The following is a 16163-nucleotide window of genomic DNA, read 5'->3' as shown; positions in this document are numbered from 1 at the left end:
GCTCCTCTGATCCTGCCTCTAAACCTGGTTACACGAAAAACTGCCTAGAGGGCCCAGGGTAGGGACGTCTAGCAGGAGGCGCAGCAGACGGCAGATATGTAGATTTACCAGCAGTTGCCTGAGATATTCACTTGTTCAGTTTTTCCCCAAACAAGGCATCACCTGTAAAAGGAAGATTCTAAACCCCTTTTTGAGAATCAGCATCTGCTAACCATTGTCGCAGCCACAGAGCTCTATGAGCCGATACTGTCATATTAGTGGTACGGCCGTTAATGATACGCAGTTCCTTAACAGTCTCACTCATAACGTTTTCAGCATCTTGGATAAGTTGTAGTAATGTAACTATCCCATCCTGAGGAAGTGTAATTTTTAGTTCTACACACACTCTTAAAAGAGATAACTGTCCGGACTGTGACTTGACCTCAGGTCCCCATGGTATTTTCATGATAACAATTCATTCTCATACCCTGTCATCGGTATGAGGAGGGCCTTCCTAATAGAATAAACTAGGGCCTCCACACCATGGGATAGAGTATTATCCCACTCCTCGTCCACCGCACCTTAAACACAATCTGGCACGTCATTGTTAGAGTCTGCTTGGAGTACATGTTGAGTGTGTTTTTCTGAGAGACCACCAGGTGGGACTAAGGAGCCTGCCTGCGTCAGTATCTCTGACTGAAAACAACATACACAGAATTTGTAAGAGTTTGCTTACTTTCTGATATTAACAGTGGTGCAAGTAGAAAAAATGTCTTATAGGTACTGTGTGAACGCGCCGAAGGCGCGCGTGCCAAAAATGGGTGTGGTCAAATGTCACATCAGAATCAGCTTTATTGGCTAGGTGTACTCACGTACACTAGAAATTCTTTGTGGTACAATGCATCGCCAAGCAGCAACACAAAGGGGGAATACATCGCATAAGAAGGGGGAAAAACGTAGCATACATTACAAACATTACACATGAGTTCATACTGCACATTGCAACTGTACAATAGACTCAACATATTAGACATATTATACATGTAAGACTAAAAACAAAGGCTGCTTGGTAGAGCAGCACCGAGGCAGCCATCCGTGGCGCCAACTAGAACTTAAGTATTACATCAAAAGATAAACCACACAGACAATAAAGACAGAAAGAATAATGCATGATTGGTGTAGGCATTTTGGGTAATAACCTCCAGGGGTTGTGTATTCCACCCTCACAAGGTACCAGGTGTGGCAGCCATCTTAGGCGCACTGCGTAGGATTACCCAGGGTGGAATAGTCCACCCCTAGAAGAGAACACAAAATGGGGAGATTGCAGAGTCCTTAAGTTCAGAGTAGGGTTCCACTAAAACCATCAGGTCCATGTATTTTTCATCTCATCCACAAGCGCACCAGATAAGGCAGCCATGTTGGGCGCACTATGAAGGTTACACAGTGGGAGATGAGCCATACAAGGGCCAAATGCATGTATGGGAAAACTGACACGTGTGTAAGAGTATGCTATGCCCTGCATGGAAAGATCCAAATGAAGCACACCCTGCCCATGGAGGAACCATCCGAGGCAGCATGGGGCGTGGCCAATGAAAATGGGGGAGTGATGCACATATGGGGGGAGGGGCAAATACACATATGACCCCAATAGTGCCAGATACACATTGCCCCACAGTGCCAGATATACATTGCCCCACAGTGCCAGATACACATTGCCAGATACACAAATACCCCCAGAGTGCCAGATATACATTGCCTCACAGTGCCAGATACACAAATGCCCCCACTTTGTAAGATATACATTGCCCCCCAGTGCCAGATACACAAATGCCCCCACAGTGCCAGATATGCCCCCAGTGTCAGATATGCCCCCAGTGCCAGATAAAGAAATGCCCCCAGTGCCAGATACACGTCCCCCCAGTGCCAGATATGCCCAGTGCCAGATACAGAAATGCCCCCACAGTGCCAGATATGCCCCCAGTGCCAGAAACACATGTCCCTGCAGTGCCAGATATGCCCCCAGTGCCAGATACATGTCCTCCCAGTGCCAGATATGCCCTCAGTGTCAGATATGCCCCCAGTGCCAGATACACATGTCCCCGCAGTGCCAGATATGGCCACAGTGCCAGATACACATGTCCCCCCAGTGCCAGATATACATGTCCCCGCAGTGCCAGATATGCCCCCAGTGCCATATATGCCCCCAGTGCCAGATACACATGTCACCGCAGTGCCAGATATGCCCCCAGTGCCAGATGTGCCTCCAGTTCCAGATACACATGTCCTCGCAGTGCCAGATATGCCCCCAGTGCCAATGAATCAAATCCCTTCTGGCAGTTGTACCCTACTACATTGCAAAGGTAGCTAAATATAAAGGAGAGATCCCCTTTGTGAAAGGGTAAAACATTGTGAGGTACACACAGCCTTTATTGCCAGACATTCTATTTCAGGAAAATTACACACAGAGCAGTTAATTAACAGGCAACCCCAGTGGCTGGAGTGACACAGAGAGGGATGAGACTAAAGCTGGGTACACACTAATAGATATATCTGCAGATCAATTGATCTGCAGATATATCTATGGACGGATCGGGCAGTGCGTTGAGCATACACACTGCCCGATCCGTCGGGGGCTGACGTCATGAACTGGGCGGGCGTGTACACACGCCCGCCCAGTTCAGCTGTCAATCACCGCCGGCCGCCGCAGCATGTGTACGGGCGGTCGACCGACCGCCCCGTACACACACAGCGACGCGCCAATATATCGGTAGATATATTGGCCGTCGGCTGTGCTGCGTGGCCGACGCGATACATCTTTGAACTAGTGATGAGCGAGGTTCGGTTTTACTCGGTTTTACTCGGTTTTACTCGGTTCTCAAAACGGCATCTTATTGGCTATCCAAAACACGTGACATCCGTGAGCCAATAAGATGCCGTTTTGAGAACCGAGTAAAACCGAATCCGCTCATCACTACTGTGAACGACAGAGTTCACAGACGTATCGGCCGTACACACTGGCCGACGGTCCCGCGATATATCGGCCGTTCAAGAGAACGGCCGATATATCGACCAGTGTGTACGGGCCTTAACACACAACCCAAGTCAAAGCCATGCTCTGCTGGATATAATTTCAAGCTTATAAGGCATACTGCATAATGTATATAAAACTAAATGCTAACAGTGAAAACCCCTTGTGTCAGTACAACTGTGTTTAACAGGGTCTGTGGAGGAGTAGCGTCTGCATGCAGCCTAGAGATCAGCAACAGCTGGAAATGGCGCCATTCAGTGTCTAGTCCCGCTTTCCGAGAAGCCCCGCCCCTTCAATGGCACGCGTCCCTCACAAAATTATACTAGCATTATTTATATAAAAAAGGAGTTTAATAACCCCCTCTTACCTGTGTAAAGGAAGTTTAATAACGCCTTATGTGTGCCAGTCTGGGGTTTGCGGCGGGCACCGCAGGTCGCAGCCTGTGACCCATACTTGCCTACTTTTGAAAAGTAGTTTCAGGGAGATTATAAATTGTGCGCCATTGAGGGGGCATGTCACATTGTACCCAAGGGGCGTGTTTATCTCTACCTATGGGCGTATCTATTGTCACTCAGAGGTGTGTCCTGCAGTGGTAGATGAAAACTAAAGTACAAAGCGCAGGACATGGTACACACTGACATCACAGCTACATTATACAGCAGAGATACATACTGACATCACACCTACATCATCGTAACACATACAGTACATGTGCAACACATACACATGTCAGACTTTAATACGGCCCAAGTGACTACTTTAAAGTTTAAGATTTGATGTTCTTAAATTTGTTTTTTTAACAGGCCACCTTGGGGGGAGAGGAGGCCACTGCTTCCACTCCCGCCACTGCCGAGAAACAGTCTCGCCCAGTGTGCTAGCATTACTGTGCTACTCACAACCCCATGGCGGTGCCAGTGACTGGCCTTTAAACAACTCCCCTAGAGGCCCCGTCTGCAGACAACGGGAATCCAGGAGCTGAAAGTCAATTTGCAGGACAGTGGGTAAAAAATGTGACTCTCCTGCATGACAAGTCTGCTCTAAAATAAGAATTTACTTACCGATAATTCTATTTCTCGTAGTCCGTAGTGGATGCTGGGGACTCCGTAAGGACCATGGGGAATAGCGGCTCCGCAGGAGTCTGGGCACATCTAAAAGAAAGCTTTAGGACTATCTGGTGTGCACTGGCTCCTCCCCCTATGACCCTCCTCCAAGCCTCAGTTAGGATACTGTGCCCGGACGAGCGTACACAATAAGGAAGGATTTTGAATCCCGGGTAAGACTCATACCAGCCACACCAATCACACTGTACAACTTGTGATCTGAACCCAGTTAACAGCATGATAACAGAGGAGCCTCTAGAAAAGATGGCTCACTACAGCAATAACCCGAATTTTTTGGTAACAATAACTATGTACCAGTATTGCAGACAATCCGCACTTGGGATGGGCGCCCAGCATCCACTACGGACTACGAGAAATAGAATTATCGGTAAGTAAATTCTTATTTTCTCTGACGTCCTAAGTGGATGCTGGGGACTCCGTAAGGACCATGGGGATTATACCGAAGCTCCCAAACGGGCGGGAGAGTGCGGATGACTCTGCAGCACCAAATGAGAGAACTCCAGGTCCTCCTCAGCCAGGGTATCAAATTTGTAGAATTTTGCAAACGTGTTTGCCCCTGACCAAGTAGCAGCTCGGCAAAGTTGTAAAGCCGAGACCCCTCGGGCAGCCGCCCAAGATGAGCCCACCTTCCTTGTGGAATGGGCATTTACAGATTTTTGGCTGTGGCAGGCCTGCCACAGAATGTGCAAGCTGAATTGTAGTACAAATCCAACGAGCAATAGTCTGCTTAGAAGCAGGAGCACCCAGCTTGTTGGGTGCATACAGGATAAACAGCGAGTCAGTTTTCCTGACTCCAGCCGTCCTGGAAACATATATTTTCAGGGCCCTGACAACGTCTAGCAACTTGGAGTCCTCCAAGTCCCTAGTAGCCGCAGGCACCACAATAGGTTGGTTCAGGTGAAACGCTGACACCACCTTAGGGAGAAACTGGGGACGAGTCCGCAGTTCTGCCCTGTCCGAATGGAAAATCAGATATGGGCTTTTGTGAGACAAAGCCGCCAATTCTGACACTCGCCTGGCCGAGGCCAGAGCCAACAGCATGGTCACTTTCCATGTGAGATATTTTAAATCCACAGATTTGAGCGGTTCAAACCAATGTGATTTGAGGAATCCCAGAACTACGTTGAGATCCCACGGTGCCACTGGAGGCACAAAAGGGGGTTGTATATGCAGTACTCCCTTGACGAATGTCTGGACTTCAGGAACTGAAGCCAATTCTTTCTGGAAGAAAATCGACAGGGCCGAAATTTGAACCTTAATGGACCCCAATTTGAGGCCCATAAACACTCCTGTTTGCAGGAAATGCAGGAATCGACCGAGTTGAAATTCCTCCGTGGGGGCCTTCCTGGCCTCACACCACGCAACATATTTTCGCCAAATGCGGTGATAATGTTGTGCGGTCACCTCCTTCCTGGCTTTGACCAGGGTAGGTATGACCTCTTCCGGAATGCCTTTTTCCCAGGGGATCCGGCGTTCAACCGCCATGCTGTCAAACGCAGCCGCGGTAAGTCTCGGAACAGACAGGGTCCTTGCTGAAGCAAGTCCCTTCTTAGCGGCAGAGGCCCTGGGTCCTCTGTGAGCATCTCTTGAAGTTCCGGGTACCAAGTCCTCCTTGGCCAATCCGGAGCCACGAGTATAGTTCTTACTCCTCTCCGTCTTATAATTCTCAGTACCTTGGGTATGAGAGGAAGAGGAGGGAACACATACACTGACTGGTACACCCACGGTGTTACCAGAGCGTCCACAGCTATTGCCTGAGGGTCCCTTGACCTGGCGCAATACCTGTCCAGTTTTTTGTTGAGGCAGGACGCCATCATGTCCACCTTTGGTTTTTCCCAATGGTTCAAAATCATGTGGAAGACTTCCGTGTGAAGTCCCCACTCTCTCGGGTGGAGGTCGTGCTGAGGAAATCTGCTTCCCAGTTGTCCACTCCCGGAATGAATACTGCTGACAGTGCTATCACATGATTTTCCGCCCAGCGAAGAATCCTTGCAGCTTCTGCCATTGCCCTCCTGCTTCTTGTGCCACCCTGTCTGTTTACGTGGGTGACTGCCGTGATGTTGTCCGACTGGATCAACACCGGCTGACCTTGAAGCAGAGGTCTTGCTAAGCTTAGAGCATTGTAAATGACCCTTAGCTTCAGGATATTTATGTGAAGTGATGTCTCCAGGCTTGACCATAAGCCCTGGATATTCCTTCCCTGTGTGACTGCTTCCCAGCCTCGCAGGCTGGCATCCGTGGTCACCAGGATCCAGTCCTGAATGCCGAATCTGCGGCCCTCTAGAAGATGAGCACTCTGCTACCACCACAGGATGGATACCCTTGTCCTTGGTGACAGGGTTATCCGCTGATGCATCGGAAGATGCGACCCGGACCATTTGTTCAGTAGGTCCCACTGGAAAGTTCTTGCGTGGAATCTACCGAATGGGACTGCTTCGTAGGAAGCCACCATTTTTACCCAGAACCCTTGTGCATTGATGCACTGAGACTTGGCTTGGTTTTAGGAGGTTCCTGACTAGCTCGGATAACTCCCTGGCTTTCTCTTCCGGGAGAAACACCTTTTTTCTGGACTGTGTCCAGGATCATCCCTAGGAACAGAAGACAAGTCGTCGGAACCAGGTGCGATTTTGGAATATTGAGAATCCAATCGTGCTGCCGCAACACTACCTGAGATAGTGCTACACCGACCTCCAACTGTTCCCTGGATCTTATCCTTATCAGGGAATCGTCCAAGTAAGGGATAACTAAAATTCCCTTCCTTCGAAAGAATATCATTATTTTGGCCATTACCTTGGTAAAGACCCGGGGTGCCGTGGACCATCCCTACGGCAGCGTCTGAACTGATAGTGACAGTTCTGTACTATAACCTGAGGTACCCTTGGTGAGAAGGGTAAATTTTGACATGAAGGTAAGCATCCTTGATGTCCCGAGACATCATGTAGTCCCCTTCTTCCAGGTTCGCAATCACTGCTCTGAGTGACTCAATCTTGAATTTGAACCTCTGTATGTAAGTGTTCAAAGATTTTAGATTTTAGATTTAGAATCGGTCTCACCGAGCCGTCTGGCTTCGGTACCACAATAGTGTGGAATAATACCCCGTTCCCTGTTGCAGGAGGGGTACCTTGATTATCACCTGCTGGGAATACAGCTTGTGAATGGCTTCCAAAACTGCCTCCCTGTCAGAGGGAGACGTCGGTAAAGCCGACTTTTGGAAACGGCGAGGGGGAGACGTCTCGATTTCCGATTTGTACCCCTGAGATATTACCTGAAGGATCCAGGGGTCTACTTGCGAGTGAGCCTACTGCGCACTGAAATTCATTGAGAACGGGCCCCCACCGTGCCTGAGCTTGTAAAGCCCTAGCGTCCTACTGAGGGCTTGGCAGAGGCGGGAAAGGGTTTCTGTTCCTCGGAACTGGCTGATCTCTGCAGCCTTTTTCCTCTCCCTCTGTCACGAGCAGAAAAGAGGAACCTTTTGTCCGCTTGCCAACAAAGGACTGCGCCTGATAATACGGCGTCTTATTTTGAGAGGCGACCTGGGGTACAAACGTGGATTTCACAGCTGTTACCGTGGCCACCAGGTCTGAAAGACCGACCCCAAAAGTCCCCTTTCAAAAGCAATACTTCCAAATGCCGTTTGGAATCCGCATCACCTGACCACTTTACTGATAGAATTGGACAACGTACTTATACTTGATGCCAGTCGGCAAATATTCCGCTGTGCATCATGCATATATAGAAAAGCATCTTTTAAATGCTCTATAGGCAATAATATACTGTCCTTATCTAGGATATCAATATTTCCAGTCAGGGAATCCGACCACGCCAACCCAGCACTGCACATCCAGGCTGAGGCGATTGCTGGTCGCAGTATAACACCAGTATGTGTGTAAATACATTTTAGGATACCCTCCTGCTTTCTATCAGCAGGATCCTTAAGGGCGGCCATCTCAGGAGAGGGTAGAGCCCTTGTTCTTACAAGCGTGTGAGCGCCTTATCCCCCCTAGGGGGTGTTTCCCAACGCATCCTAACCTCTGGCGGGAAAGGGTATACTGCCAATAACTTTTTAGAAATTATCAATTGTTATCGGGGGGGAAACCCACGCATCATCACACACCTGATTTTATTTCTCAGATTCAGGAAAACTACAGGTAGTTTTTCCCTCACCGAACATAATACCCCTTTTTGGTGGTACTTGTATTATCAGAAATGTGTAAAACATTTTCCATTGCCTCAATCATGTAACGTGTGGCCCTACTGGAAATCACGGTTGTCTCTTCACCGGTGACACAGGAGTCAGTATCCGTGTCGGCGTCTGTATCTGCCATCTGAGGTAACGGGCGCTTTTGAGCCCCTGACGGCCTATGAGACGTCTGGACAGGCACAAGCTGAGTAGCCGGCTGTCTCATGTCAACCACTGTTTTTTATACAGAGCTGACACTGTCATGTAATTTTCAACAGTACATCCACTCAGGTGTCGACCCCCTAGGGGGTGACATCACCGTTACAGACACTCTGCTCCGTCTCCACATCATTTTTCTCCTCATACATGTCGACACAAACGTACCGACACACAGCACACACACAGGGAATGCTCTGATAGAGGACAGGACCCCACTAGCCCTTTGGGGAGACAGAGGGAGAGTTTGCCAGCACACACCAGAGCGCTATATATATACAGGGATAACCTTATATAAGTGTTTTTCCCCTTATAGCTGCTGTATGTTTTAATACTGCGCCTAATTAGTGCCCCCCTCTCTTTTTTTTAACCCTTTCTGTAGTGTAGTGACTGCAGGGAAGAGCCAGGGAGCTTCCCTCCAACTGAGCTGTGAGGGAAAATGGCGCCAGTGTGCTGAGGAGATAGGCTCCGCCCCCTTTTCGGCGGCCTTATCTCCCGTTTTTCTGTACATTCTGGCAGGGGTTAAATGCATCCATATAGCCCAGGAGCTATATGTGATGTATTTTTTGCCATGTAAGGTATTTTTATCATGTTTTTATTGCGTCTCAGGGCGCCGCCCCCCAGCGCCCTGCACCCTCAGTGACCGGAGTGTGAAGTGTGCTGAGAGCAATGGCGCACAGCTGCGGTGCTGTGCGCTACCTTATTGAAGACAGGAACGTCTTCTGCCGCCGATTTTTCCGGACCTCTTCGCTCTTCTGGCTCTGTAAGGGGGCCGGCGGCGCGGCTCCGGGACCCATCCAGGCTGGGCCTGTGATCGTCCCTCTGGAGCTAATGTCCAGTAGCCAAGAAGCCCAATCCACTCTGCACGCAGGTGAGTTCGCTTCTTCTCCCCTTAGTCCCTCGATGCAGTGAGCCTGTTGCCAGCAGGTCTCACTGAAAATAATAAACCTAAACTAAAACTTTCACTAAGAAGCTCAGGAGAGCCCCTAGTGTGCACCCTTCTCGTTCGGGCACAGAGATCTAACTGAGGCTTGGAGGAGGGTCATAGGGGGAGGAGCCAGTGCACACCAGATAGTCCTAAAGCTTTCTTTTAGATGTGCCCAGACTCCTGCGGAGCCGCTATTCCCCATGGTCCTTACGGAGTCCCCAGCATCCACTTAGGACGTCAGAGAAATATGTGTTACTGGCTTTATTCAATTAAATCTATTCAGTGGTCAGCAGCACTTCCCACCAATACCCCCCGAAAATCAGCAGATCGGGACCCTGGGGAGCCTATGTTACACTGGGGCAAGCCCAGCACTCTGACAGCTGCTGGGCTGCCCCCAGCCTCCGACTCTGTGCAGTGAATGGACGCCACACTCATGCACGTGGTATCCATTCACCTTCACCCCGTCACCAGAATAGTAGGGCAGACACCAGCGGAGACTGCGTGTGCCCCGACCCGCAACTTTCTGACCATCCGCAGGATGCTGCGTTTGGAAGGTATGGGCTCTCCCATTGCTGTCAGATGACCCGGGTTACTCATTTACATTGCCCCTGAACATGGGTCCTACCCGTGTTCAACCCTGTTCGTCTCCGCGGTTGGATTTCCGGGTCAATGGAACCGGGTTATTTTTATGGGGGGCTCGTTTACACTGAGGGGGGGGGGGGGGGTTGGAGCCGTGAGGAGAGAGCACTGAGCAGGAGAGGGGAATCTGTGTGGGTGAGAAGGGGTCGGGGGTGCTCTGGTTTGGGAAGGGGTCGGGGGGTGCTGTGGTTTGGGAAGGGGGGGGGAGTTTGGAGCTGTGAGGAGAGCGAGCAGAAGAGGGGAATACGTGTGGGGGTAGGGGTGGTGCGGATGGGGAAGGGGGGTGGGGTTTGGGGCTGTGAGTTGAGAAAGAGTAAGCCTAAGCAAACAAACCTCTGACAAGGGACTACCTTGCAATAGGGGCAGGTTCTCTCATGCCTACCCCAGTGGCGAACGCAGGATTTTTATTGGGGGTGGGAGTTCCATATGATTACATATATACAGTACATCATGCATGCATACACACACACCTATATAGCATACAGACATACACATATACACACACCTCCCACTCACCAAGCAGAGGAAGGATCAGCTGCAGTCAGGACAAGGCACCATTCTATTAGGCTCCGCCCCCAAAAATGCCGTGATTCACGGGTCTTCCGTGAAGCAGATAATGGGACCACTATGGCTATGCTAGCAGCTCTGAGTAGATGTCGGGACCTGGAGGAGCTCGCAACTCCAAACTGCAGGCTTCTGATAGGTGTCATGGGGCGAAGGCACATGCAGCTTTAGGTCCCACAAGTCCAACTACTGGCTTCCCGTTCAGGCCCCGCCTCCATTAATTTCGAGTTCGCTCATGCGCAGTCCATTTTTTGAGGGGGAGCGAGGGTGCAGTGGGAATCCGGGAGCTGCCATTCAATGTGCGGGGCAGTGGGGGACTCAAGCAAAATACGGGAGCCTCCCGCTAATTGCAGGAGGGTAGGCAAGTCTGCTGTGACCACTGCTCCCTCATGCCACCATATGTCACCGGGGACCCGCTAACCGGGACCCCGGTGTAATCACTCACCGCACCGGCATCTACTTCTGAAGGGGAGAGAGAGCGAGGTGAGGGAGAGAGACAGAGGAGATAGGAGAGGGAGAGTAGCAAGGGAGATAGAGATGAGGGAGAGAGAGAGATTGAGAGATGGGAAAGAGGGGTGAGGGAAAGAGGGGAGAGATGGGGAAAGAGAAAGAGATGGGAGAGAGAGAGAGTGAGTTAGGGAGAACCCATTGTGGGGTAGCCCCAATGGATTTGATGTTGTAATCCTCACAATGGCCCTCATTCCGAGTTGTTCGCTCGTTGCCGAGTTTCGCTATATATTGCGATTAGTCGCTTACTGCGCATGCGCAAGGTTCGCAGAGCGCATGCGGTTAGTTATTTTACTCAAAAGTTAGGTATTTTACTCACGGCATAACGAGGATTTTTAATCGTTCTGGTGATCGGAGTGTGATTGACAGGAAGTGGGTGTTTCTGGGCGGAAACTGGCCGTTTTATGGGTGTGTGCGGAAGAACTCTGCCGTTTCTGGGAAAAACGTGGGAGTGGCTGGAGAAACGGGGGAGTGCCTGGGCGAACGCTGGGTGTGTTTGTGACGTCAAACCAGGAACGAAACTGACTGAACTGATCGCAGTGGCTGAGTAAGTCCCGAGCTACTCAGAAACTGCAAAGAAATTTCTATTCGCAATTATGCAAATCTTTCGTTCACAATTCTGCTAAGCTAAGATTCACTCCCAGTAGGCGGCGGCTTAGCGTGTGCAATGCTGCTAAAAGCAGCTAGCGAGCGAACAACTCGGAATGAGGGCCAATGTGTGCACTTGTCAATGTGAAAATTAGATCTCTATATAAGGAGTGTCCACTGATGTAAGGAGCATAAATTGAGATGATTTCATGAATGTGATGTCATGAGCTCTTGCTAATCTCTCAAAGACACAATTTGCTTACTACTTGATGTAGAACTTTAGTCCCAGTGATCGTGATCCCACTGGTCGATGGACAGAATAGCTTGACCACCATTTTTCTTGTTGTGGTGTGGTCGGGGAGTGGCCAATAACCGGTACGCTGTCCGGACCTCAAGGGGACTTTGAGCATGTAGTAAGTTCTATACGGCACACTGTGGGAAATTGCACCGCTTGCATACGGTGATTGGTCAGCGTCAGGAACTCAGCAAAAGGGAGCAAATGCAACTCTGTGCAGCACACTATGGAGGATAACAGTATACTCAGGGGTAGTGTGGTTGTGTGTACCCAGGTTTCACATCATAATAGCATACCAGCTTGGAACTAGTAAGGCCACCACACAGTCTTGGCAATTCTCTCCCAAATCATCTTTCAGGGAAAGCAAGGTCAGTATACTTCCAGGTTTAATTCTGGGAGCACCCATATCTTCTGAGATGCTGATCAGGAACCAGTTTCAAATATCAACACTGACCGAATTGCCTGGGGCACAAGAAGCCAAAAGGATTGTTTCTCTAGGTCACCTGTGAAGGACTATTATTTGATCCTCCTGGAAATTTGTTGGCTAATTATAAAAAAGGATGTTACCCCACCTCCCTAATCCTGCACAACTTGTGCAGACACCACTGTAATCAGGTCCCCTTCTCAGCCTTGAAAAAACTGCGCAAATATAAGTTCAATATACAGTAGGGGTGGGCAACAGGCGTCCCGCGGGCCGGATGCGGCCCGCAGACCGATCCTGCCTGGCCTGCTGTGCCCCACCAGAGTGGAATGACAAGTGGCCCGACATGCCGCTTGTCATTGCACTGCTCTCAGACGCGGCGCCGCTGAGGAAATCCCGGTCACGTCACAATGCAGCTGACCGGGATTTCCTCTGTTATCATGCGCTGGGTGGCACGGGGGGCGGGCACTGCAGTGAGCAGGAGCGGCGGCCGAGAAGCGGCGGCCAGTGAGGAGAGGAAGCGGCGGGCAGCGAGCGGGAGCAGGAGAGGCCACATCAGCAGTGACTCAGGCCGGCAGCAGCGCAGATCATCGGACAGCGGGGATTGTCTGCCACTGTGACAAACAGGTAAACCCCCTGTCCAGCCAGCCCCTGGATCACTGCTTAAGCTGCTATATAGGTTTAGGGGTGGGGAGGGAGGGGAGTTAAAAACTGCAATATGGGTTTAGGGGAGGGGGGGGAAGGGGGGTAGGGACTGTCTGCCGTAATGTGTAAAAACGGGGGCCCTGTCTGCCGTAATGTGTAAAAATGGGGGCGCTGTCTGCCGTAATGTATAAAAACGGGGGCGCTGTCTGCCGTAATGATAAAAACGGGGGCGCTGTCTGCCGTAATGTGTAAAAACGGGGGCGCTGTCTGCCGTAATTATAAAAATGGGGGGCGCTGTCTGCCGTAATGTGTAAAAAGGGGACGCTGTCTGCCGTAATGTGTAAAAACGGGGGCGCTGTCTGCCGTAATTATAAAAACGGGGGCGCTGTCTGCCGTAATTATAAAAACGGGGGCGCTGTCTGCCGTAATGTGTAAAAACTGGGGCGCTGTCTGCCGTAATGTGTAAAAACAGGGCGCTGTCTGCCGTATTTATAAAAACGGGGGCGCTGTCTGCAGTAATGTGTAAAAACAGGGGCGCTGTCTGCCGTAATGTGTAAAAACAGGGGCGCTGTCTGCCGTAATGTATAAAAACGGGGGCGCTGTCTGCCGTAATGTGTAAAAAGGGGATGCTGTCTGCCGTAATGTGTAAAAACGGGGGCGCTGTCTGCCGTAATGTGTAAAAACGTGGGTGCTGTCTGCCGTAATGTGTAAAAACGGGGGTGCTGTCTGCCGTAATGTGTAAAAACGGGGGCGCTGTCTGCCGTAATGTATAAAAACGGGCAGCGCTGTCTGCCGTAATGTATAAAAACGGGGGCGCTGTCTGTCGTAATGTGTAAAAAGGGAACGCTGTCTGTTGTAATGTGTAAAAAGGGGGACGCTGTCTGCCGTAATGTGTAAAAAGGGCACGCAGTCTGCAGTAATGTGTAAAAAGGGATCTCTTTTTGAGTATTTTGTGTGTGGCCCTCGAATATTCGCTGGAAGTGTTAAGCGGCCCCCAGCTGAAATAATTGCCCACCCCTGATATACAGGGTGATCCATAAGTGTGGAAACACCCTTAGAAAAAGGAAATAAGTAAAGAGATAATAATCCAGTGTCTACACATATGATATGGGACTGGGGGGAAACGTACCCTAAACCGTTTTCCCCCTACTACCATATCATATGTATAGACACTGGATTAATATATTCTTACTCATTTCCTTTTTATAAGAGTGTTTCCACATTTATGGACCACACTGTATATTAAGAAAAAGGAAATGTATTAGAAAGGAAAGAACTATACACACCTATATGTATATTGGCCATATAATTACACAGACATTGTAAAGTAAAAAATAAATGAATTATATATATATATATATATATATTGTCAAAGTCAGAAAAATATCTCTATGCACACTACCATATTTGCACCTCACACAGGTCCGTGCTGCGCATGCGTACGCTCTCCCGTACGTGCGCATACTCACAGTCGCGGGCACCCGCAGGCGCACGGTATGCGTATTTACGGTAGAGTTTATGTGGTTGTAGCGTGCGACTCAATCGTTACATATTTTCACTAATAATGTATTTTGTAGATCATGGTCCCTTTGATAGATTCTGAAAGTTTGGTTAATATAGAATGTTCATGAACAGAGAAATCCCTCTTTGTTTGATACGAAGGGTCAGACAGGAGTAATACAGTGGTGTTTAGTATCCATCGGAAGAATATTTAATTAGAAATATTCCGGTGTTGGTTTGAAACAGATCAATCGCTCGTGCGAATAGTTATGGACATAAGAAGTTTATGAACATTTACTTTATTTGCACTTTATTACCCATGCGGCGGGAAACCCAGTTTCCCTCCCACCTGAGCAGTTGGAAATAGTCACAGCCCACCTGTATGAATCAACCTATGACCTTTTGTTATAATGCGAAGCCGAATTCCTATGTCCAATGAACAATGAGATTGTAGGGACCATTGAATTGTATTGTGTGTGGGGCATAAATAGGCAGGCCGACCGTATCCAGTTCACTCTCTTCAACGGTTCTCATTGCTGATAATCGGGAGCTGGATATCGAGGCGCATGTGATCGTTTCCCTTTGTGCGTAAGTTTTCTCCGTAATCATATTGTCTTACTGTGAGCCATCTCTCTCTCTCTCTCTCTCTCTCTCTCTCTCTCTCTTTCTCTAACGTCCTAGTGGATGCTGGGGACTCCGTCAGGACCATGGGGAATAGCGGGCTCCGCAGGAGACAGGGCACATCTAAAAAGCCTTTTAGGTCACATGGTGTGTACTGGCTCCTCCCCCCATGACCCTCCTCCAAGCCTCAGTTAGGTTTTTGTGCCCGTCCGAGAGGGTGCAATCTAGGTGGCTCTCTTAAAGAGCTAGTTAGAAAAGTTTTTTTTTAGGTTTCTAATCAGTGTCTCCTGCTGGCGACAGGAGCACTGCAACGAGGGACTTAGGGGAGAGACTTGCAACTCACCTGCCTGCAGGAGGATTGAAGTCTTAGGCTACTGGACACTGAGCTCCAGAGGGAGTCGGAACACAGGTCAGCCTGGGGTTCGTCCCGGAGCCGCGCCGCCGATCCCCCTTACAGACGCTGAAGAACGGCAGAACGGAGGTCCGGAAACAGGCGGCAGAAGACTTCAGTCTTCATAGAGGTAGCGCACAGCACTGCAGCTGTGCGCCATTGTTGCTACACGGCTCACGGATCTCGGTCACGGAGGGTGCAGGGCGCTGCTGGGGGCGCCCTGGGCAGCAATATAGAGTACCTTAGAGGCAAATAAATACATCACATATAGCCATTAAGGCTATATGTATGTATTTAACCCAGGCCAGTTTATTAGAAAAACCGGGAGAAAAGCCGCCGAAAAAGGGGCGGAGCTTATTCTCCTCAGCACTCGGCGCCATTTTCCTGCACGGCTCCGCTGGTGAGGAAGGCTCCCACGACTCTCCCCTGCACTGCACTACAGAAACAGGGTAACAAAGAGAGGGGGGGCATAAATTGGCGATATAATTATATATTGAGAGCGCATATATAGAAACAACACCTTCTAGGGTTGTTATATAC

The sequence above is a fragment of the Pseudophryne corroboree genome, chromosome 10, assembly GCF_028390025.1.
Source record: "Pseudophryne corroboree isolate aPseCor3 chromosome 10, aPseCor3.hap2, whole genome shotgun sequence".
NCBI lineage: Eukaryota > Metazoa > Chordata > Amphibia > Anura > Myobatrachidae > Pseudophryne > Pseudophryne corroboree.
The sequence above is the reverse complement of the archived record's forward strand: the minus strand, read 5'-3'. Positions refer to the sequence as shown.